Here is a 23,403-nt window from a genome sequence, read left to right as displayed (position 1 = left end):
CTCCTACCTGATGTCATCTCAGTCTGCTACTCCTTGCCATCTTGACTCCTCCCAAATAATCCTTTTAATGTACTGTTGGATCCTATTGGCTAATATCTTGATGAGATTTTTGGGGGGAGGGTGTGTTGAGAGTTTTTACATCCATGTTCATTATGGATATAGGTTTGTAAATCTCTTTTTTGCTGGGGTCTTTGTCTGGTTTAGGAATCAAGGTAATGGTGGCCTCATAGAATTTTTGGAAGTTTCCCTTCCATTTCTAGTTTTTGAAACAGCCTGAGAAGAATAGGTATTAATTCTTCTTTAAATGTGTGTTATAGTTCTGTTGGGAGGCCATATGTTCTTGAACTCTTATTTGTTGGGAGATTTTTGATTGTTGCTTCAATTTCTTTGCTGGTTTTGTTTCTGTTTGGGTTATCTAGTTCTTCCTATTTCAGTTTTGGGTGTGTATATGTTTCTAGGAATGCACCCATTCTTCCAGATTTCCTCATTTGTTGATATATAGTTGCTCATAATACGTTTTTATAATTGTTTGTATTTTGTTGTGGTTGGTTGTGACCACCCCTCTTTCATTGGTGATTTCATTTATTTGGATCCTTTCTCTTTTCTTTTTGATAAGTCTGGCTAGGGGTCTATCAGCCTTACTGATTCTTTCAAAGAACCAGCTTCTAGTTTCTGTGATCTGGTCTACTATTCTTTTGGGTTGCCTTTCATTAATTTCTGCTCTAATCTTTATTATTGCTCTTCTGTTGGGATTAGGCTTTATTTGCTATTACTTCTCCAGCTTCATTAGGTATAAGGATAAGTTGTGCATTTGAAACTTTTTAATTTTTTTAAGATTTTATTTATTTTTTTATTTGACACAGAGAGAAATACAGTGAGAGAGAGAACACAAACAGTAGGAATGGGAGAGAGAGATACAGGCTTCTGACTGAGCAGGAAGCCTGGAATAGGGCTCAATTTCAGGACCCTTGGATCATGACCTAAGCCAAAGGCAGACAGTTAATGACTGAGTCACCCAGGCATCACAAGGATTTTCTTATTTTCTGAGGAAAGACTGTATTGCTATATACTTCCCTCTTATGAAAACCTTTGCTGCATCTCAAAGGTTCTAAAGGTCATATTTTCATTTTTATTTACTTCCATGAATTTTTAAAATTCTTTAATTTCCTGGTTGACCCATTCATTCTTTAGTAAAATGCTCTTTAACCTCCATATAACTGTGTTCCTTCCAAATTTCCTCCTGTGATGGAGTTCACATTTTAAATCACTGTGGTCTGAAAATATGCAGGGGATAATCCCATTCTTTCACTTCTGTTTAAGACCTGATTTGTGACTCAATATGTGGTCTATTCTGGAGAATGTTCCACATGAACATGAGAATAATGTGTATTCCATTGTTTTAGGATTGAATGTTCTGAATATATTTCTAAAGTCCATCTTGTCCAGTGTGTATTCAAAACCCTGTTTCCTTGTTGATCTTCTGCTTAGATGATCTGCTCACTGCTGTCAGTAGGTTGTTAATGTTTGCTACTTTGTGGTATTATTATCAATGAATGTCCTTATTTTTGTTATAATTGGCTTATATAATTTGCTGCTCACATGTTAGGGGCATAAATATAATTATTAGATTTTGTTGGGTGATCTCTTTAATTATGATATAGTGTCCTTCTTCAACTCTTTTTACTGTCTTTGTCTTTGGTTTAAAATGCAACTTGTCTGATATAAGAAGAGGTACCTCAGCTTTCTTTTGATGTCCATTAGCATGAAAAATGTTTCTACACCCCTTCACTTTACATTCAGAGCTATCTTTGGGTCTAAATGAATACCTTGTAGACAGCATATCCTATGGGTCTTTTTTTTTTTTTTAAGATTTTATTTATTTTATTTATTTATTTTATTTATTTATTCTTTTTTTTAAAGATTTTATTTATTTATTTGACAGACAGAGTCACAAGTAGGCAGAGAGGCAGGCAGAGAGAGAAGGAGGAAGCAGGCTCCCTGCTGAGCAGAGTTGAGAGCCCAAAGCAGGGCTCGATCCCAGGATCCTGGGATCACGACCTGAGCTGAAGACAGGGGCTTTAACCCACTGAGCCACCCAGGTGCCCCTATGGGTCTTGTTTTTATCCAATCTGATACCCTGTGTCTTTTTTTAAAAGATTTTGTTTATTTATTTGATAGAAAGAGAGAGAGAGAGAGATCACAAGTAGGCAGAGAAGCAGGCAGAGAGAGAGAGAGAGGGGAAGCAGGCACCCTGCTGAGCAGAGATCCTGATGCAGGGCTCAATCCTAGGACCCTGAGATCATGACCTGAGCTGAAGGCAGAGGTTTAACCCACTGAGCCACCCAGGTGCCCCAACCCTGTGTCTTTTGATTGGAGCAGTTAGCCCATTTTCATTCAGAGTAATTATTGAAAATAAATATGAAGTTAGTGCCATTGTAATATCTGTAAAGTCACTATTTCTTTATATTGTCTCTTTTCTTTTTATGGTCTTTGCTACTTTTGGGCTATCTCTTTGCTTAAAGGATCCCCTTTCATATTTCTTGCAGGGCTGGCTGAGTGATCACAAATTTTTTCTTTCTATTTGTCCTAGAAGGTCTTTATCTCTCCTTCTATTCTGAATGACAGCTTTTCTGGATAAGGTATTCTTGACTGAATACAGATTGATAACTTCTGCCAAAGCTTTCAGTTATTGTATTTCCATCCCATGTTAGCTAGACCTGCCATAACAAAATACTAATGACTGGGTGGCTTAACTAATAAAAAAAATATAATCTTCTCACATCTATGGAAGTTGGAACTCTAAGATCAAGGTGCTGGCAGGATTTTTATTTGGTTATACCTGTCTGCTTGGCTTACAGATGACTGTCCTCTTTCTGTGCCCTCATATGGCTTTTTCCTCTGTGTGCATATAGTCCTGGTATATTTTCCTCTTCTGGTAAGACCACCAATCTTATTGGATTAGAGTTCCACACTTATGGCCTCTTTTACCCTTAATTATCTCCCTAAAATCCCTTCCTTCAAATAGAGTTACATTGGGTTTTATAGCTACAACCTAATTTGGGGCCTGTTCTATGAAAAGAAGCATATGCAAAAAGACCTCCAAAGGCTGAAGGAGCCATACTACTGAAAATGAAGCCTGAGAAGCCCAACCTGATGAGAAATGGTTTCTTAAGGAGCCTTACAGACAGAAGCATGTCTTGGACCCTCACAAGTCAAGTAATCTTCCCGAATCCCACCTCCCTTATGACCTGCTTTTATATCCTTAGAGGCGAGGATTACATTATGGGGGACCATGCAAGAGGAGAATGTTCCAGAATAGGTATGTGTCATGGTCATATCTCCAAGACAGATCAAGGATGTTATACCCTAAAGATGTACTTAAGGGTGTGGTTAAATAAATGGAAAGAATGTGAGAGGAGAAGAGCTGTGCTTAAGGATTTTTCAGGTCACAGAATAGTCATCATGGTAGATTTGTCCAAGATGGCTTTAGTGTGGTTCACAGAGGGCAATACATTTCAGTTCATGATATTTTCAGTGTATGGATGCCCCTCCCTAAACTAACATTTCCAACCTCTCTCCCTCCTGCCTAACATATTGCCAAGACTGGATCTTGATGACTCAGATCCTTGTCAGGACTCTGGTTAGGTTTCCCTGTAGCTGCCCTTTACTCCCAGGATCTGAACAAGCTCTTTGAGATGCAGTCTGACAACTTGATATATGCCTCAAATGATTTATCACAAGATATCAGACATGGGAGGGTACCACCTAGTTGGTTTAATCAGTTAAACATCTAAATTAATTTTGGCTCAGATAATAATCTCAGGGTTGTGAGATTGAGCCCTACATCAGTTCCTGTTCTGGGCTTAGAGCTTACTTGAAATTTTCCCTCTTCCTTTCCATCTATTCCTCCCTTACCCTCAAAGGAAGATATCATATACAGGTCAGATTTATTTTTGGATGAGCCATTCTCTAGACCACTTATGAAATCTTGTGAAATACTTAGGTCACCCATGCCCTTATATGAGAGGTAACAATGACAGTGAACAACAATCACTAAGAGGACAGACATCTTATGGGGCGCCTGGGTGGCTCAGTGGGTTAAAGCCTCTGCCTTCGGCTCAGGTCATGATCCCAGGGTCCTGGGATCAAGCCCCGCATCGGGTTCTCTGCTCAGCCGGGAGCCTGCTTCCTCCTCTCTCTCTCTGCCTACTTGTGATCTCTGTCTGTCAAATAAATAAATAAAATCTTTAAAAAAAAGAGGACAGACATCTTAGATTCAATAAATTCAACAAACAACAACGTATAGTTGAAAGATTTTCATCCACTCACCTTTTGGAATTCACTGAACCAGATATTCTCAGGATTCGACATATGAGTGGGTTTTTTTTAAATTTTAATACAATCTTTTATATTTGTATTTCTTTTGGAGCTCCCAAAATCCATCCCTAATTTTGATGAGTTGCTAAATGGACTCATATGACTCAGCATGCAGTACTCACAGATAAGATTTATCATAGTGAAGTGATACAAAGAATAGTCAACATAAGGAAAAGGTGCATGGGAAAAGTTCTAGAGAATACCAGATCAAGTTCCTAAAAGTTATTTCCCAGTAGAGTCACATAGGATGTGCATAATTCTTCTGGTATCAAAATTTTACAACACATATGAATTTTTATCTATCAAGAAAGTTAATTATAAACACAGTGTCCAATATTTTTATTGATGCTTGGACATATAGGGACCTTCCACCTAGTAAGTACAAAGATTCCAGACTCCCAGAAAGAAAGCAAGAGTATCATAAACCACCTTGACTGTACAAAATTTCTAGGCATAGTGAATTTCCCTTTTCATTTAGGTAAAGTTTTGCTTTTTTTTTTTTTTTTTTTTTTTTTTTTTTTTTTTTGGGCTTTCTTTTTTTTTTTTTTATTTTTTTTTTATTTCCTGCATAACAGTATTCATTATTTTTGCACCACACCCCGTGCTCCATGCAATCCGTGCCCTCTATAATACCCACCACCTGGTACCCCAACCTCCCACCCCCCGTCCCTTCAAAACCCTCAGATTGTTTTTCAGAGTCCATAGTCTCTCATGGTTCACCTCCCCTTCCAATTTCCCCCAACTCCCTTCTCCACTCTAAGTCCCCATGTCCTCCATGCTATTTGTTATGCTCCACAAATAAGTGAAACCATATGATAATTGACTCTCTCTGCTTGACTTATTTCACTCAGCATAATCTCTTCCAGTCCCATCCATGTTGCTACAAAAGTTGGGTATTCATCCTTTCTGATGGAGGCATAATACTCTATCCCCAGGGGTACAGGTCTGTGAATCACCAGGTTTACACACTTCATAGCACTCACCAAAGCACATACCCTCCCCAATGTCCATAATCCCACCCCCTTCTCCCAAACCCCCTCCCCCCAGCAACCCTCAGTTTGTTTTGTGAGATTAAAAGTCACTTATGGTTTGTCTCCCTCCCAATCCCATCTTGTTTCCTTTATTCTTCTCCTACCCACTTAAGCCCCCATGTTGCATCACCACTTCCTCATATCAAGGAGATCATATGATAGTTGTCTTTCTCTGCTTGACTTATTTCGCTAAGCATGATATGCTCTAGTTCCATCCATGTTGTCGCAAATGGCAAGATTTCATTTCTTTTGATGGCTGCATAGTATTCCATTGTGTATATATACCACATCTTCTTGATCCATTCATCTGTTGATGGACATCTAGGTTCTTTCCATAGTTTGGCTATTGTGGACATTGCTGCTATGAACATTCGGGTGCACGTGCCCCTTTGGATCACTACGTTTGTATCCTTAGGGTAAATACCCAATAGTGCAATTGCTGGGTCATAGGGCAGTTCTATTTTCAACATTTTGAGGAACCTCCATGCTGTTTTCCAGAGTGGCTGCACCAGCTTGCATTCCCACCAACAGTGTAGGAGGGTTCCCCTTTCTCCGCATCCTCGCCAGCATCTGTCATTTCCTGACTTGTTTATTTTAGCCATTCTGACTGGTGTGAGGTGATATCTCATTGTGGTTTTGATTTGTATTTCCCTGATGCCGAGTGATATGGAGCACTTTTTCATGTGTCTGTTGGCCATCTGGATGTCTTCTTTGCAGAAATGTCTGTTCATGTCCTCTGCCCATTTCTTGATTGGATTATTTGTTCTTTGGGTGTTGAGTTTGCTAAGTTCTTTATAGATTCTGGACACTAGTCCTTTATCTGATATGTCATTTGCAAATATCTTCTCCCATTCTGTCAGTTGTCTTTTGATTTTGTTAACCGTTTCCTTTGCTGTGCAAAAGCTTTTGATCTTGATGAAATCCCAATAGTTCATTTTTGCCCTTGCTTCCCCAGAAAACTATAAAGTACTCATGAAAGAAATTGAGGAAGACACAACGAAATGGAAAAATGTTCCATGCTCCTGGATTGGAAGAATAAATATTGTGAAAATGTCTATGCTACCTAAAGCAATCTACACATTTAATGCAATTCCTATCAAAGTACCATCCATCTTTTTCAAAGAAATGGAACAAATAATGCTAAAATTTATATGGAACCAGAAAAGACCTCGAATAGCCAAAGGGATATTGAAAAAGAAAGCCAACGTTGGTGGCATCACAATTCCGGACTTCAAGCTCTATTACAAAGCTGTCGTCATCAAGACAGCATGGTACTGGCACAAAAACAGACACATAGATCAATGGAACAGAATAGAGAGCCCAGAAATAGACCCTCAACTCTATGGTCAACTAATCTTCGACAAAGCAGGAAAGAATGTCCAATGGAAAAAAGACAGCCTCTTCAATAAATGGTGCTGGGAAAATTGGACAGCCACATGCAGAAAAATGAAATTGGACCATTTCCTTACACCACACACGAAAATAGACTCAAAATGGATGAAGGACCTCAATGTGCGAAAGGAATCCATCAAAATCCTTGAGGAGAACACAGGCAGCAACCTCTTTGACCTCAACCGCAGCAACATCTTCCTAGGAACAACGCAAAAGTTTTGCTTTTGTATGGAATGCTTTACTATATAGGTTCCCAGATGCCAGCTATGGGTCAACCTTGTAATTAGATCTTTCTGAGGATCAGAGTTTCATACCTGCTATATTAACTTTTTTTTTTCACATTTCAGGCATCATTTTATAAAGATACCTGATTTTTTAGGACTCTAAAACAACTGATTTTGCTACCAGCTCTCAATAGATTTATTTACTGATTTTGGAGGAGACACTAAAATAGTATGACTTGAGTGAATTCAAGTTTTCTAAGGAAGGTAGACCCAGTACCTGGCCTGTTATGGAACTGTGACCCAGTTCTAACAAATGTGGTATAAGAGACCCTTGTTTCCAATTGTATGGAAAATATTTTGCTTGTTCTCTAGTTTAAAAAGGCAGGTATGTGAAGAGACCTCCTTTTGTGCACCTTTCTCTTTCCTTTCCTGATTTAAAGGCTGACATATAAGGATCTCATGCTTGTAGGTGAAGGAGCAATCTTGCAAGTATGGAAAGGCCAAGAGAATCTCACAGATGCTAACTTACGGCTTCTGCTCAAAAACTAATGATGACTAACATAACACAATAATTTTTTTTTTAAAAAGCCACTTGAATAAGTCCTGAAAAAAAAGTGAATAAATATAAACTGTCAAAATTTTACAGTAAATGTAAATATAGTAAATGTCACTTATTACTATTATTATTACTAGTAGTGTTATATGGTACATATAATCTTATAAAAATATAAATGTTGTGATGCATGCTTTTATGTAAGATAGTAATAACTTGCCCTTTAAAATAATTAGCAGTATACTCTGTCAAATAAATAAAACCAGCTATTAGAGTGGTGAAAACTAATTTTATTCAGTAACTTCTGACAGTAGAGGAAGACATTGAAGTCCAGTGTTATTTGTACAAGAGAAACTGGGTGGTTTTTTTTTTTTAAGATTTTATTTATTTATTTCACAGGCAGAGATCACAAGTAAGCAGAGAGGCAGGCAGATAGAGAAAGAGGTGGAAGCAGGCTCCCTGCTGAGCAGAAAGTCTGATGCGGGGCTCGATCCCAGGATCCTGGGATCATGACCTGAGCCGAAGGCAGAGGCTTTAACCCACTGAGCCACCCAGGTGCCCTGAAACTGGGTGCTTTAAAGGGAAAATGAGGATCAGAGAATCAGCATTTGACTAGAGTCAGAGAAGGGAAAAATTATAAAGGTTTAGTCAAAGTCAATGGGATTAGGCTACCTGTGCCTACTAACTGGCAATGATCTAAATTAGGGTTCTGTCCTCCCATAGAGACTAGGAGACTGAGGTCCTACCTTTGGTGGTGATTACATTTCAGAAGAATGGCTTTTTCCCTAAGAAAGACACTCCCGAGTTGTAAGAGATACATGTGCACCTCAAGGAACAAAGGAAATATTTACAATTATAAAGCCTTTGTAATTAATGTTCTAAGAAAGGGGAAGTGTGAGACTAATAATTAGGTGCTGACTAGGATATATATATATTTTTTTACAGCATTTAGCTTTTCCAGAAGGGAACTCATCCTGTGGGTCATCCCAGGAACACAGCCTCAAGCTTTTGGAATCCTCTTTAAAGTTTAGTCAAGTGTGTTACTGGAGGGGTTTGGACAGAAGTCCTTATGTGCCCACTAGTACTTAAACTAGCAGTTGAAGTATCACTTGTATAAGGGAGTTCCTCACTGCATGGAGTAATAGCAACAACAATCTTAGTGACCCAATGATTCTGTAATTGTTCAGTAGCAACTTTTTTGGGAATGACTATTGTTCTTTTCTATGTGCTTTCTTTTTTTTTTTAATCTCATATGTATTTTTTTTGAAAACAGGAAGACATATTTTGTTATGTGTTAAAATTTTGGGAGTAATAAATGAGATTCAAATTTCTGTGACTTACATAAGCCAAAAATTTACTTCAGACTTACTTATATGTCATCTCTTGGTTCCCTGTAGCTCTACTACATATACTTGCTCATTCAGGACTGAAGTTGAAGAAATTGCACATAATCATGACATGTTTTTCTCAAGACAGGAAGAAAGCATAGTTAGAATTCTCAGTAGCTCTTAAAGCTACTTCTCAGAGTAGTACATCTCATATTTATTCACATTCTTTCTGCCAAAGGAAAACCTGTGGTTAGGGGAAGTAAGGTAAAAAAAAAGATATATCCCTCCCTTTGAAAGTGCTGCAAATCACATGACACTGAGTGAGGTTTACAATCTTATAAGAAAGGAGGAAAAAATAATTGGAAACCTTATTGTGAATATTTTACAGTATTGAGCTATAATAGCTGTATCACTTGATATGTTCTGTTTTCACTGAGATAAGTTACATAGTTAATTTGTTTTATATATATGATATATAAATGTATAATATATTCTGTGAATATAACTTACAAAATATAAATATAATTATGAATATATATTTGTTATATTTTATATGTAAAACATATATATGCACATTCTGTTATATGTAATTTATTTCATACATTACACACCTTTATATATAGGGTATTTAATTGCATGTATATACAGATTATATAGAAACATGCCATTACCATAATTTCAAGGCTTAATGAAAGCTTTACCTGTCTCTTCCAACTTGCCCATCCTCAAATTCAGACTCCTCCTTCCTTAATCGCTCTAGATACAGTGACCTCTCAGTTTCTAAAACTCAAATGCATTTGTTATCAGTTCCATAATATTTAAACTTGATTACATTTGTTTTATGTTTTCCTCTGTTTTATGTGTAACAGTTTTTTCCCCAACAAAATATCAAAATTTTGTCCCTATACAGCATCACATACATAATAGATTTTCAGTAGATTCTAGATGACTGTGGTTTGTGAAAAAGTTACAAGTAGCATAATAATTAGTGGATTTATATAATTTATCTCTTTGGTTAAGCAGAGGTACAATTCCCTTAAAATCCTCAGATGAGGTAACACTGTATGAAAGCTTATTCCCCTTTGACATCTTAGCAGAAATCTGTGGATCCTTGCCAGTCTGCAGAAAAAATAAAAGAAATAAGACAAGAGGCAACACGAGAACTTTAACCTCTCAAAGATATTTTTAGTGACATTTCTGCCTTAGTTTGACAATTATATTCTGTACACACACAAATCTTAGTGTATTTAAAACTAAGTATGGTATTTTATGAGATTTTTACTCCATTACTTAGCAATACCACCTGGTAAAAATGTCAACGTGTTGATTCTAGTAATTCTATCATAGACTCAGAGTAATATTATTAACAGTGTGAATCAACTATTTACTGGCCACCTAGAAATAACTTCACCCATTTTGCCTATTCTCAGTCTCCCATAAATACCATAATGATTTTGATGCTATATGATAGAAGTTGATTACATGTATTTGCTTTATACTGGTGTTTCAGAGGTGACAGAGATTTGAATGTGTTTATTGCCAGAATTTTCCAGTAATTTTTTAAGTAAGAAGGGTTTAAAGAAAAAAGAGAGTTCCACTTTCTCCACATCTTCTCCAACACTTCTTGTTTACTGTCTTGTTGATTTTGGCCATTCTAACAGGTGTAAGGTGGTATCTCAATGTGGTTGTGGTTTGAATCTCCCTGATGGCTAATGATGATGAACATTTTTTCATGTGTCTGTTACCCATTTGTATGTCTTCTTTGGAGAAGTGTCTGTTCATGTCTCCTGCCCATTTTTTGAAATGATTATTTGTTTTGTATGTGTTGAGTCTGAGGAGTTCTTTATACATCTTGGATATCAGCCCTTTGTTTGTAGCGCCATTTGCAAATATCTTCTCCGATTCTATGGGTAGCCTTTTTATTTTGTTGACCCTTTTCTTTGCTGTGCAGAAGCTTTTGATATTGATGAAGTCCCAAACGTTCATTTTCACTTTTGTTTCCTTTGCTTTTGGAGACGTGTCTTGAAAGAAGTTGCTGGGGCCAATGTTGAAGAGGTTATGCCTATGTTCTCCTCTAGGATTTTGTGTTGGAGAGGATGTTGAGAAAGGGGAACCCTCTAATACTGTTGGTGCGAATGCAAGTTGGTACCGCCACTTTGGAAAACAGTATGGAGATTCCTTAAGAAATTAAAAATAGAGCTTCCCTATGACCCTGCAATTGCACTACTGGGTATTTACCCCATAGATACAGATGTAGTGAAAAGAAGGTCCATCGGTACCCCAATGTTCATAACAGCAAAGGCCACAGTAGCCAATCTGTGAAAAGAACCAAGATGCTTTTCAACAGATGAATGGATAAAGAAGATATGGGCCATATGCACATTGGAGTGTTATGCCTCCATCAGAAAGGATGAATACCCAACTTTTGTATCAACATGGATGGCACTGGAGGAGATTATGCTGAGTAAAATAAGTCAAGTAGAGAAAGTCAACTATCATATGGTTTCACTTACTTGTGGAGGATAAGGAAAAACATGGAGGATATTGGCAGATGGTGAGGCAAGTGAGTTGGGGGAAATCAGAGGGCGAGAAAAAACATGAGAGACTTGGACTCTGAGAAACAAACTGAGGGTTTTGGAGGGGGGTTGGGGGTTTGGATGAGCCTGGTGGTGGGTACTAAGGAGAGAATGTGATGCATGGTGCACTGGGTGCGGTGCATGAACAATGAATCTTGGAACACTGAAAAAAATAAAATTACAAAAAAAAAAGAGAAAATGAAATCACTATTTCAAAATAATAAGCTTTGTTATAAGAAGAAATCAAGGGATAGGTGATCATGGATTGAAAGGACAAAAAGAGTAGAAGTGATAGTCTTCATTGGTTGAATAACAGAGTAATTAAGTTCATTAAGCTCAGGACAAACTGAAAGATCAGTTGTAACAGTTTAGGAGCCTCTTTGGTGCTTGATCTCTGCCTCTGCTGTGCTCTCCTAAAACTTTTTGCTTAGTTCTAGATAGAACTAATGTCACTTTTCATTAGACTAAAGATTTATTACATAGCTTAAACAATTAATTTCTTTATCTGGTGCAGTCCAAGTATAGGCAATCCAGAACTGATATAGTGGCTCCACAATCCTTTTAACTTGTTACTTTGCTATTTTTTTTGAGAGATAGAAAGGTGGGGGAGGGGCAAATAGAGAAGGAGAGAATCCTAAGCAGGCTCCACACCCAGAATGGAGCTCAATGTGAGACTCTAGTCCATGACCATGAGATCATGATCTGAGCTGAAATCAAGAGCTGGACACTTAACCAAATAAGCCACCCAGGTAAGCCTGTAGCTTTGCCACTTTTTAAGGAAAAAAAAAATTAAAATCCTTGAAACAGTTAAAGATTATAAAGAGGATTGCAGTAAGTATAAAGATACTGTAATGGTGTCTTAACAGTAAGAAAGAAATATTGTGTTCAATTCTAAATACAATCTGGGCAAGTGGAAATTTATAGCCAGAAAACAAGGTAGGGGTTCAGCAGATGTAAAATTAATTACGGCAAACATCAGGGGTAAAGGGATTCTTGCTAAACTGATCTGATAGGATTCTTGCTGAAGGAAGGCCACGTGGATTAGATATCACTGGGAGGATAGTGGAGGATGAAGAATCCCTTTAGACATGGACAGTGATCAGATGTTGAAAATAGGGTATTGTGGTTAAACTTAGAATTCATTCTAAAATTAGACAATACAGAGATGAACATGGAATTCTGAAAGTTAAGGACTAGTTGAAAAACTCAGAGTAGCCTGAGTAGAGTTTAGTCAAGGATAGAATCTTTGTCACAGTTCTCCACCCAAGACTTCCACCAGATAGTCTAAGATGGCTAATCTAAATCGTTCTACTATTTATGCATTCCAGCCAGCAATAAGAGGGCAAAAAAGTGAAGGGTACCTTGTCTCTGGAGAGACTTGATTCAAAAGGGGCAAAACAATTTCCTCTCACATTTCATTAGAAAGAACTTAGTCACCTGGCCACATGCAGCCTAGAAAGAAGATAGAGAATATAATTATGTTCTGGGGTGTCATATGCCCAGATAAAACATGAAATTCTATTACTAAAGGAGGAAAGGGAAATGGGTATGGTAGGATATAACAATTTGTGTTACACACTGAATTCTATGAATGTAGGGATTGCCTCTTACTTAGGTTTTTTTTTTAATAATTTATTTATTTGACAGACAGAGATCACAAGTAGGCAGAGAGGCAGGCAGAGAGAGAGGGGGGAGGAAGCCGGTTCCCTGCTGAGCAGAAAGCCCGATGCGGGACTCGATCACAGGACCCTGAGATCATGACCTGAGCCGAAGGCAGAGGCCCAACCTACTGAGCCACCCAGGCACCCGCCTCTAACTTAGTTTTATCTTTAATGATTACCATAGTCACTGAAATACAGTAAGCTATTCTTAGTGTTTGTTACAGAATGAAAATATAGACAAAATAGTGTCATGATCCGTATTGACTTCAATTTAAACCATGAAGGGGGGAAATAATAAGCCTAGTTATAAATGGGCTAGGATTAGATGGACTAATTAATCTGGCCACCTGTGAGTAGCCAATGTTACAAATAAGTGCCAAATATCTGGAGAATTTGAATTTCATACAGTAAGAACTGATATCTAAAGAAATCCAATCTGGTAAATAGAGTGAAATAAAATGAAGTAGTGATACTTATAGCCCTATAAGTGTCAGTGTTTGGATTCGATGTTGTTCATCTGTTCAGAACAGAATCTAAGTTGTAGTAGCTATCTATTGCTATATAACAAATAACTCTAATATCTAGCAGCTCAATACAACAAAGATTTATTACATCATATTGTCCTTGTGGGCTAGGAATCCAGGATTGGCTGAACTGTATGGTCCTGCATAAAAGTATCTTTGAAGGGGCGCCTGGGTGGCTCAGTGGGTTAAAGCCTCTGCCTTCGGCTAAGGTCGTGATCCCAGGGTCCTGGGATCGAGCCCCACATCGGGCTCTCTGCTCTGCAGGGAGCCTGCTTCCCTCTCCCTCTCTACCTGTCTCTCTGCCTACTTGTGATCTCTGTCTGTCAAATAAATAAAATCTTAAAAAAAAAGTATCTTTAGGAGATTTCAATCAAGACTCAGCCTGGGTTGAGAAATGTTTGTGGAGGAACTAAGATGGTGGCATATTAGGAGGACCCTGGCTTAACTCATCTCTTGAACACAACTAGATAACTATCAAATAATCTGAATATTCAAGAAATTGACCTGAGGACTGATAGAACATACTGCACAACTAGAAAGAGAGAACGGCCACATTAAGGAAAGTAGGACATGTGGAGACATGGTTTGAGGGAGAAACTGATTATGGGTGCTGCAGAAAACAGAAAGTCCTTGTCTTGGAGAAAGGCAAGAGAGTGGAACTCACAGGGATGCATACAAGGAGAACACTTCCTAAGCTATTGACTGGGAAAATAAGAGGGGCTGATTTTTGTGAATTTTTGCAACTACCAGGGCTCAAATTCTAACATTTTACAGGTTGGCAGGTTTTACTGGAATACACCTGAGAGTGCTGCTGTACTCCTGGAAAGAAGACAGGCAAGCAACCTCAGAACAGATGCCAGGATCTGAGGATCTCCTAAGACACAGAAGGACAAATTGTTCACTCCTATTGGAGCATATGTGTGAGAGACAGCATTCATAGAGATGCCTATCCAGGTACAAAAAAGCCTTACAGAAGCCATTGGCTTCCCCCACCCCTCAGAATAGGCACAGAGACACTTGCTGAGGGTGGCTAACCCAGAAATGACTGTTAAGCCTGCTTTGCTCCAAATCCCATTCTCCTGCAGTCTGGTGCAACTGCCTTTCACCATGAAAGATGAATCCATACCCCCCCCCCCCCGAAGACCAGCACAGGTTCCATTCACAGCATGCCCCTTAAGTTTAGTTTTAAAAGTCAGCAACCTTGGGATGGAGCCCAAAGTGTACTGTGCTGTTCCATGCAGGCAAGCACTTTAGAGGCAGAGAACATGAAAACAGCAATCTGAAAAATGCCTAGGACACGCTAGAGAAAATCATTCACTCTTCTGGGAGTGCTTCCCTGAGAGAAGCAGAAAAAAAGGAGCTAACTGTTGCCATTTCTCTCCCCCAACTCTCAACATAAACCAATTTCAATAAATAGCACAGTGCCAACACTGACTGTCTAAACTGCTTACACCAAGTCCCGCCACCCTTCAATCTGTGGGTACAGTTTTTTTCTCAGGTAAATGTGCCTAAGGACCAGTGGAAAGGGCCCTTTCCCCAGAAGACCAGCAGAAAACCCTGCACACACCATATGTACTCACCGAAGAATTCTTCAAGGCTTCAGTTTTAGTGGAAGTAACATCAGGTCTCATTTAACAAGCAGACCAGAGTACACCTAATTAAAACTCAGTGCACAGTGGCCATGGTCTAAACACTGCCAAGGGCATGGAAGGAGAGCCTGTCCAGAAGACTCACCTTAGGGATAAAGGAACAAAAACAGAACAAAAGAGTGCACACAGAACAGAGACACTCCTTGAAGTGCCAGGCCCCAGACACTATGTGACCTTTTCTCGATAAAGCCACTACTCTCAGAAACAGGAAACATAACAGACTTTCCTTTATTTTTTTTTAAGATTTTATTTATTTATTTGACAGACAGAGATCACAGGCAGAGAGGCAGGCAGAGAGAGAGGAGGAAGCAGGCTCCCTGCTGAGCAGAGAGCCTGACACTGGGCTCAATCCCAGGGTCCTGGCATCATGGCCTCTGCTGAAGGCAGAGGCTTTAACCCACTGAGCCACCCAGGCATCCCCATAACAGACTTTTCTAACACAGTGAAGAATACAGAGACCTAGGCAAATGTCTTGGAGAAGAAAAAGACCATGTGAAGGTGGAGGAATTCATCCCAAATGAAACAATAAGAAAAGTTTACAACCAGAGATCTAATTGAAACAAATGTAAGTAACATGCTTGATGGAGAATTTAAAGCAATAATCATAAGGATGTCCACTGGGCTTGAGAAAAGCATGGAAGACATCAGGGAGACCCTTACTATAGAGATAGAGGAGTTAAATAAAAGTCAGAAGTGAAAAAGTATGATAACTGAAATTTGAAACTAATTTGATGTAATGACCACAAGGCTGGAAGAAACAGAGGAATCAATAAATGATATGAAAGACAGAATCTGGGAGCACCTGGGTGGCACAGTATTGGAAGTCCTAACTTCAGCAATCAGACAACAAAAAGAATTAAAATGCATCCAAATCTTCAAGGAAAAAGTCAAACTTTCACTATTTGTGGATGATATGATATTGTATGTAGAAAATCCAAAAAAAAAATTTCACCAAAAAGTTGCTAGAACTGATACACAAATTTAGTAAAGTTGCAGGATACAAAAGCAATATAGATAAATCTGTTGCATTTCTATATAATAATGAATTAGCAAAGAGAGAAATCAAGGAATCAATCCAATTTACAATTGTGCCAAAAACTGTAAGGTACCTAGTAATAAACATAACCAAAGAGGTAAAATGTCTGTTCTCTGAATACTATAAAACACTGAAAAAAGAAATTAAGATGACACAAAGAAATGGAAAAAACATTCCATGCTCATGGATTGGAAAAATTAATGTTGTTAAAATGCCTATACTATCCAAAACAATTTACACATTTGATACATTCCCTATAAAAATGTCATGAGCATCTTTCACAGAGCTGGAAGAAATAATCCTAAAATTTGTACGGAACACAAAAGATCCCAAGTAGCCAAAGGAACTTTGAAAAGGAAAAGCAAAGCTGGAGGCATCAAAATTCTGGACTTCAAGATATATTACAAAGCTATAGTGGTAGGCATGCAAAGTGGTGCAGCCACTCAGGAAAACAATATGGATGTTCCTCAAAAGGTTAAAAATAGAACTACCCTGGGATGGCTGAATGGTTCAGTAGGTTAAGCATCTGACTCCTTTTTTTGGCTCAGGTCATGAAATCAGTGTCATGAGATTGAAGTTCATCTCAGCATGGAGTCTGCTTAAAATTCTCTCTCCCTGCCCTTCTGCCCCCCTCCCATTCATGCACACCTACAAGCACTCTCAGTCTCTCTCAAAAAAAAAAAACCAAAAAAAAAAAAAAAAAAACAGAACTACCTTATGATCCAGCAATTACACTACTAGGTATTTATCCCAAAGGATACAAAAATACACGACTTAAAGGGATACATGTACCCTTATATTTATAGTATCATTATCAATAATATCTAAGTTATGGAAAGAGCCCAAGTGTCCATTGACTGATGAATGGGTAAGGACAGATATATACATATATATAATCTTACTCAAATATCAAAAAGAATGAAATCTTGCCATTTACAAGGATATGGATGGAGCTAGAGACTATTATGCTAAGCAAAATAAGTCAGTCAGAGAAAGACAAATGACATATGATTTCACTCATATGTGGAATATTAGGAACAAAACAGATGGACATGGTGGGGGGGAGGCAATCCAGGAAAAATACTTTTACCTAAAGAGAACAAACTGATGGTTACAGGTGGGGAGGTGGGCATGGGGATGGGTCAAATAGTCAATGGGTATTAAGGAAGGCACTTGTTGGGATGAGCACCTGGGTATTGTATGAAGTGATGAATCACTGAATTCTACACCAGAAGATAATATTACACTGTATGTTAAGTAACTGGAATTTAAACAAAAATTGAAGAAAAAGAAGACTCAACCTGGGTGGTAGTCATTTGAAGACTTGACTAGGACAATAAGATCAAGTTACAAAATGTCTCATTCACGTGGCTGTTAAAAGACACAGTTCTTTCCCACATGGACATTCTCTCCTGACACAGCAGCTGGCTTAGTCCAGATTGAGTGATCAAAGAAAGAGAGTAAAGTCACAGTGCCCTTGTGACCTAGTCTCTGAAGTCACACTCTGTCCTTCTGCATTATTCTATTATTACCAGCAAGTCTTTAAGTCTGCATACACTGAGGAAAGGGGAATTAAGTTCTGCCTCTTAAAAGGAGGGAGACCAAATAATTTGTGGACACATTTAAAACCATCTCTCCCGCTAGTTACATTAAATAATCTAGCCTTTAAGCCCCCATGTTGCATCACCACTTCCTCATATCAGGGAGATCATATGATAGGGGGCTTAAGTGGGTAGGAGAAGAATAAATGAAACAAGATGGGATTGGGAGGGAGACAAACCATAAGTGACTCTTAATCTCACAAAACAAACTGAGGGTTGCTGGGGGGAGGGGGTTTGGGAGAAGGGGGTGGGATTATGGACATTGGGGAGGGTATGTGCTTTGGTGAGTGCTGTGAAGTGTGTAAACCTGGTGATTCACAGACCTGTACCCCTGGGGATAAAAATATATGTTTATAAAAATAAAAAATTAATTAAAAAAAATAAAAATAAACAATATTGAAAAAAAAATTAAAAAAAATAATCTAGCCTTTAAGTGAGGGGCTTGACAATAACTGAAATCATGGCATTCAGGCACCCAAAAGCTAAGCTGACTCATATTTAGGATAGGAAATTAGCTCCCAAAAGGGATATGAAGTTTAATTCACTACCTTAACTAAGGAGTTGATAATTGTTTAGCATATTCAACTTTGTTGTAGAGAGCAGGAAGAGCAGCCATTTAGTGGACACAGAAGTGCCTAGGGACTAGTCTTACATATACTGCATACTGGGAAGTCTAAAACAGTAAAATTGAAAGGTTTCCTAATGCACTTCTAGGATAAGTCAATAATGCCTCAGGCACTGAGCAAAGAAGAAGCAGCAGGTTGTATGCCTTTACAACTGGTAACTATGCGCCTCTGGTGGACTGGACTGGGATCTGGCAAACACTACTGCTTTCTGTCATTCCTCCAGTTCTAAGGATGAAATAACTGCCTTTAGGTTGCTTATCTCTGGGTTCCCTTACTGTTTCTCATTAGTTTCCTCAGCTCATCTATCACCAATCACCTACATTAAATTACCTCAGTTTTAAATACTTAGAATAATTTCTCTGTCCTGACTGTACAATAAGCAGCGCACCATTCAAATCATTCTTTAACCCCTGTACTCCACTGAAACTCCTGAGAGACTGACTATACAAATGGACAATGGCAAGATCATTTTGACAACAGAATTCTGACCCACAACCTCTATAGCAACCAGTCCAGAAAACCAAACCACAACCTTTGCAGCAACTGGCCCAGAAAAGTCAGGACTTGGGGTGCCTTGGCGGCTCAGTCAGTTCAGCATTTGCCTTTGGCTCAGGTCATGATCCCAGGTAGTTGGGATCCAGTCCAGCATTGGGATCTCTGCTCAGCAGGGAACCTGCTTCTCCTTCTCCTCCCCGCTTGTGCTCTCTCTTGTTATCTCTGCCACTATCTCTGTCTCTTTCTCTCAAATAAATAAATAAAATCTTATTTAAAAAAAGAGTCAGGTCTTGGTCAATGATTGCAGCTTCTCTGATTTCTTTTTCCCTTCCCAACTCAGGCCAACCAGAAAAAAACAAATATGATCCCCAAACCAATCACATATGCTGTCCCCCTTCTAGCTAGCCTGTCATTGGCTTCTCCATGCCTACAAACTTCAATCAAAGCAATACTGAAGACTCTTCTTCTTTCCCCCCACTATAAAGCTTTCCAATTCTTCTGAAAGATTTTTAGTATCTCCCAAATGCAAGGGATAGTGGCAGTGTCACTTGCTATAGTGAAAACTCAGAATGAGTACCTTCTGTTTATTCTCATGTGGGTGATCTTCATTTATTTTCATGCTTTTCTTTTCAAAGTTTCCAGGGTCAGCTACATTACCAAATCTAGCAGTTAATTTTTGATCCATTTACTTCTGACCCAGTAGCATGTGATACAGTTGAAAAATTTACTTCCTTATTATTTAAACACCTTTATTTGACTCCAGGATGTCACACTCTCTTGGTTTTCTTGCTACCTGTTTTCTATTCCTGTTTAGTCTCCTTTGCTTGTCCATCTTAATTTCCTTAGCTTCTAAGCACTGGGCTTCTCCAGAGCTTAGTTCTCAGACCTATGTATTTGCCTTGCTGGCTCCACTCTCTACTTTCCTCTACTTTATTCCATGGACTATGGGACTTATTGATTTGGACTACATTATCCAGGTCCCTTTCAGTCTTGTTTGTAGTTGGGTTCAGTCAATGTGAGGTATAGTAGGTTATCCAGAGTGGGAAGAATATTCCTCTAGCTGCTTCTGAAATGTGCTGGTGGGTTGGCTGTGGCCTTAGACCAAAGTTCACAGCTCCTTTGGGAGGCCCTTCTCCCATGGCTCTTTGGATTCTGTTCATTACATCTTTTAGACTTAGGTTGGTGTAGACTCCCTGCATGAAAAACTGCTACCAGTCTCCCCAGAACAAGACTACCTAATTAGCATACTAAATAAGAATATGCCAACAGCTATCTATAGAGCAGATCACTTGGATTTTCCCTAGTTGTTCTCAGTATGTAAATAATATATAAGTACTGTTGAACAGAGAACAATAAGAGAAAACAAGAATATAATTACAAATCATTGTATTTTTATATATAACCCAGGGCATATTCATAGAGAAAAATATATATGTAGTTGAGAAGAAAAATAAGAGTGACAAGAGTGGGCATCCTTGTCCTGATCCTGATCTTAAGGGAAAGTCTCTCAGCTTTTCGCCATTGAGAATGGTATTTGCTGTTGGCTTTTCATGGATGGTTTTATGAAATTGAGGAATGTTCCCTCTATTCCTAAATTCTGAAGAGTTTTAATCAGAAAAGGATGCTGTATTTTGTCAAATGCTTTTTCTGCATCAATTGAGAGGACCATATAGTTCTTTTCTCTTCTCTTATTTGTGTGTTCTATCACATTGATTGATTTGCAAATGTTGAACCACGCTCGAATCTCAGGGATAGATCCAACCTGGTCACGATGGATAATGCTTCTAATGTATGGTTGAATCCTATTAGCTAAGATCTTATTGACAATTTTGGCATCCATTTTCATCAGGGATATTGGTAATTCTCCTTTTTGTAATTCTGCTTTTTGATTAGTTCTTTGCCTAGTTTGGGGGCCAAGGTAATGCTGGTTTCATAGAATTAGTTTGGACATTTTCCTTCTGTTTCTATTTTTTTGAATCAGCTTCAGAGGAATAGGTTTATTTCTTCTTTGAACATTTGGTAGAATTCCCCATGGAATCCATCAGGCCCTTGACTCTTGTTTTTTGGGAGATTTTTGACAACTGGTTCAATCTCGTTACTAGGTTTGGTCTGATCCAGTTGTCAGTTTCTTCCTGTTTTAGTTTTAAAAGCTTATACTTTTCCAGGAAGGCATCCATTTCTTCCAGGTTGTTTAATTTATTGGCGTATAGCTGTTGATAATAATTTCTGATGATCGTTTCTATTTCCTTGGTGTTAGTCACTATCTCTCCCCTTTCATTCATAATTTTATTTATTTGGGTCCTTTCTCCTTTCTTTTGAACAAGTCTGGTCAGTGGCTTATTGATCTTATTAATTCTTTAAAGGGACCAGCTTCTAGTTTCACTGATCTGCTCAACTGTTTTTCCAGTTTCTAATTCATTGATCTCTTAAATACTTAATTTAAAGTCTTAAATAATTCCCTTCTTGTGTGTGGAGAGGGCTTAATTTGTTGTAGATTCTCCAGTTCTTTAAGGTGTAAAGGGAATTTGTGTATTCGGGATTTTTCTTTCTTTTTTTCTTTCTTTCTTTCTTTCTTTCTTTTTTTTTTTTTTTTTTTTTTTTTTTTTAGTGAGGCTTGGATGGCTGTGTATTTCTCCCTTAGGACCATCTTTGTCATATCTCATAGCTTTTTTTGGTCTCATTGGTTTCCATGAATTGTTTAAATTCTTCTCTGATTTCCTGGTTGTTCCAAACATTCTTAAGTAGGGTGGTATTTAGCTTCCATGTGCTTGAATTTCTTCCAAACTTTTTCTTGTGATTGAGTTCTGGTTTCAAAGCATTGTGTTCTGAGAATATGCAGGGAATAATCTCAATCTTTTGATACCAGTTGAGACCTGATCTGTGACCTAGTATGTTGTCTGTTGTGCAAAAAGATCCATGTGCACTTGATAAGAATGAGTACTCTGTTGTTTTAGAGTGGAATGTTCTGTATATATCTATGAGGTCCATCAGGTCCAGTATGTAATTCAAAGCTGTTGTTTCTTTGTTGATTTTCTGCTTAGATGATCTGTCTGGTGCTGAGAGTGGAGTGATGATAATAACACACTACTATCAGCTACTATTACCATATTATTATCTATATGTCTCTTTATTTTGGTTAATAGTTGGCATATGTATTTGACTGCTCCCATGTTCAGGGCATAGATATTTACAACTGTTATATCCTCTTGTTGAATATATCCTTTTAACATGATGTAGTGTCCTTTGGTATCTCTAACTACAGTCTTTAGCTTAAAATCTAATTTATCTGATATAAGAATTGCTAAGCCAGCTTTTATTTGAGGTCCTTTGGCATGAAAAATCATTCTCCATCCCTTCACTTTCAGTCTGGATGTATCTTTAGGTTAAAAATGAGTCTCTTCAAACCATAAGAGACTCTTAATTTCACAAAACAAACTGAGGGTTGCCGGGGGGAGGGGGGTAGGGAGAGGGTGGTGGAGTTATAGACATTGGGGAGGATATGTGTTAAGGGGAGTGCTGTGAAGTCTGTAAACCTATAGATTTACAGACCTGTATCCCTAGGGCTAATAATGCATTCTATGTTTATAAGAAATTTTAAAATATTTAAAAAATAAGTCTCTTGAAGACAGCATATGGATAGGTCCTGTCTTTTTATCCAATCTGCAACCTTGTGTTGTTTTGTGGGAGCATTAGGCCATTAAAGTTAAGAGTAATTATTGAAAGATACAATTTTATTGTAATCATGTTGTCTGTGAAGTTCTTGTTTCTATAGATTGTTTCTGTAAATTTCTGGTCTATATCACTCTTGGGGTCTTTATCCTTTTATTGAACCCCATACCTAATATTTATTGCAGGACCAGCCTAGTGGCCACATAGTTTTTTCAGTTTCTGCCAGTCTTGGAAGCTCCTTGTCTCTCCATCTATTCAGAATTATAGCCTTGCTGGAAAAATATCCTTGCCTACATGTTCAAAGGAAACAGTCAATAAAACAAAGAGACAACCCAATGGAATGGAAGAAGATATTTGCAAAAGGCACTACAGATAAAGGACTTGTATCCAAGATCTATAAAAACTTCTCAAACTCAATACCTAAAAACCAAATAATCAAGTCAAAAAAATGGGCAGAATATATGAACAGACACTTCTCCAAAGAAGACACACAAATGGCTAACAGACACATGGAAGAATATTCAACATCAGGGAAATTGAAATCAAAACCATTGAGATATCACTTTACACCAGTTAGAATGGCAAAAATTGACAAGACAAGAAACTACAAATGTAGGAGAGGATGTGGAGAAAGGGGAATGTCTTATACTGTTGGTGGGAA

General features: G+C 38.1%; 1 long non-coding RNA gene across 1 annotated transcript; it reads left to right on the top strand.

Annotated features, from left to right (window-relative positions):
* The first annotated feature begins 262 nt into the window (after window positions 1-262).
* LOC116583333 lies at window positions 263-12,505 on the top strand. The gene is made up of 3 exons (XR_004282687.1): window positions 263-336; window positions 2,429-2,435; window positions 12,495-12,505. It is a non-coding gene; the product is annotated as an uncharacterized LOC116583333 (long non-coding RNA).
* The last annotated feature ends 10,898 nt before the right edge of the window (window positions 12,506-23,403 follow it).

This window comes from Mustela erminea, chromosome X (assembly GCF_009829155.1).
Source record: "Mustela erminea isolate mMusErm1 chromosome X, mMusErm1.Pri, whole genome shotgun sequence".
In the NCBI taxonomy this organism is placed as follows: Eukaryota; Metazoa; Chordata; class Mammalia; order Carnivora; family Mustelidae; genus Mustela; species Mustela erminea.
The sequence above is the reverse complement of the archived record's forward strand: the minus strand, read 5'-3'. Positions and strand labels throughout refer to the sequence as shown.